At 43.3% G+C, this 2,500-nt stretch overlaps 1 protein-coding gene across 2 annotated transcripts in view; it reads left to right on the plus strand.

The window, feature by feature from the left end:
- sfmbt2 (Scm like with four mbt domains 2) overlaps nucleotides 1-2,500 on the plus strand; it is a 104,819-nt gene that overhangs the window by 96,275 nt on the left and 6,044 nt on the right. The window lies entirely within an intron of this gene.

The following is a 2,500-nucleotide window of genomic DNA, read 5'->3' on the forward strand; positions in this document are numbered from 1 at the left end:
AGCGAAAAATGTCATTTGCGTAATAATGTGGAATGCGGTGTATATTCATGTGGGTTGTCATCTCTCTCTCTCTCTCTCTCTCTCTCTCTCTCTCTCTCTCTCTCTCTCTCTCTCTCTCTCTCTGTGACGTGTGTGTGTGTGTGTGTGTGTGTGTGTGTGTGTGTGTGTGTGTGTGTGTGTGTGTGTGTGTGTGTGTGTGTGTGTGTGTGTGTGTGTGTGTGTGTGTGTGTGTGTGTGTCTGTGTCTGTGTCAGTGTCAGTAATGTATTGGTAAGGCAGAGATAATGAGTGTTCTAAAGAATAGATGTGAATTATGAAACACACTGTAAGCCAGGGGCTGCCAGCCTGAAGCCTACTCAATGAATACGATATGAATAGGGGTGTGTCTGTGTGTTTCTGTGTGTGTGTGTGTGTGTGCGTGCGTGCGTGCGTGCGTGCGTGCGTGCGTGCGTGCGTGCGTGCGTGCGTGCGTGCGTGCGTGCGTGGGTGTGTGTGTGTGTGTGTGTGTGTGTGTGTGTGTGTGTGTGTGTGTGTGTGTGTGTGTGTGTGTGTGTGTGTCTGTGTGTCTGTGTGTCTGTGTGTGTATACGTGTGCGCGTGCGTGTGCGTGTGTGTCTTTTTAAGTACTTAAGTGCTTCACACATATATGGAAATATCTATTCAACATTCAAATTGTAGACATCCCAACCTACCACTTCACTCTCATCTATTCTTGTGTGCCATTGGCTCCAGGCTATTTCTAACCTACTCACTGTTTCAAGGGGAGGAGAGAGGCACTCTAACATGCACCACAATAACCTACAGTTGCCCTCTGCCTTCCAAAACTCACCAATTTGGCACTCACACCCTTCCTCTGGTTAGATTGGTTCCTGCCATTGACATACAGTATACTGTATGAGTGATTCTACAATAAGGGGTACATTTCATGTAAAGTAAAAAAAAAAAAAAAAAAACAATTGTCATATTTGGCATTCAAACCCAGTCCTGAATAGTCTAATATGCTCTCTGCATGCAGACGCAGTGACCACTCACCTACCAAATCATATCTGAGTTATTAAAAAAAATTGTATTTAATCCAACGACTCCAAAAGGCATACATTAAAAAAATACAGGTATTTACCATATAGGGTCTTCACTGGCATTGGGTCATTGTTTTTACTGAGTGAGAGTCTTTGGGGACATGATTGTAGCAATTTCCCAAGTTTGATAAATATATCATGGATGTTTACTGAATATTAACTGTTGCACAGACCACCTGCTTGATCTAAACATTCAGCGGGAATGGAGCTCTAGCCACCGAAAATGAAAAGGTAGCCCAATGAGTCTGCCTGCCGACACCCTGACCACTCACCTACCGGCGGTTCCGTTGCCTAGCTAGTCGTAGACTTGGCTATTAATCTAAGCATTCCACATGATCTAAATAAAATTAATACACTGTACAGTAATATAGAGTATAAAGCAACATTTGGTTATTGCTTTTAATGAGGGAGGTATTCAGGAACATGATTGTGCTGGCAAAGATTTCCCGACTTTGAAAAAGATCTTTGCTGAAACTAACGGCCCTAGTATGGTCTCGTCACTGCTCTGACACTGCTCAGACACACCCAAGCTAACCCGAATAACTCCAACCCTTCTGAAAACTTCATCGCCTGTCAAAATCTACTAAATTCAAACTTACATTGGGCTTACAAGGTACAGTGTTGGCTTGGGATTTTTAAGAAATTGTCATTCTTGTGTGTTGTTTGGTTTGAACTGACATTTGTACCATGGTGGTTCAATGCTAACCTACAGTACTTCATTATTCGATACCCAGGATAGTGGGTAACGATTCACATGTTTGCATTCTCACTCAACTCCATCCCACTGGATCACCAACCTGTCACTCATATCCCATTGGCTCCGGCTCTTATTCGACCCCTTTTAGGGTGACGAGTCCGCACACTTAAAATCCTTTTTTATTGTTTCTTTATTCCATCATGGCAGGATAGGATGACGTTTCCATTGTTGTGTTCATCAGATTCTCTACAAACACAGTCTGAGTAGTGATTAGAACACACCTGGCCTGTAGGGGTGTGGGCAGTTTGAACAATCTGAATCTGATGAAGACAACAGTCGAAACGTCATCCTATCCTGCCATAGAATAAAGAAACAAAGAAAAAAGGATTTTAACTGTGCGGACTCATCACCCTGATGCAGTGAAGGAGAACTCGCACACCGCTCTTGCATTATGGAAAAACAAAAAAATTTGCTACCCAAGTGCAGTGCACACGTTTGTGACCGAAATGTTTACACTGCACTTGGGTAGCACTTTTTTTGTTTTTCCGTAATGCAATACAAGTTTGCTATTGCATTCGGCATTAAGAGTTCTGTGAGTTCTCCTTGTCTGCATCTAGTTAACCTTCTGGAACCTACGCACCCACCAGGCATCAAGTCCAAAGGCGCGATGTCTCTACTTGAAAGAACAACGGACTCCTCACCCTAAAACTACAGTCAGCCTTTGTC

Source organism: Engraulis encrasicolus, chromosome 15, assembly GCF_034702125.1.
Source record: "Engraulis encrasicolus isolate BLACKSEA-1 chromosome 15, IST_EnEncr_1.0, whole genome shotgun sequence".
In the NCBI taxonomy this organism is placed as follows: domain Eukaryota; kingdom Metazoa; phylum Chordata; class Actinopteri; order Clupeiformes; family Engraulidae; genus Engraulis; species Engraulis encrasicolus.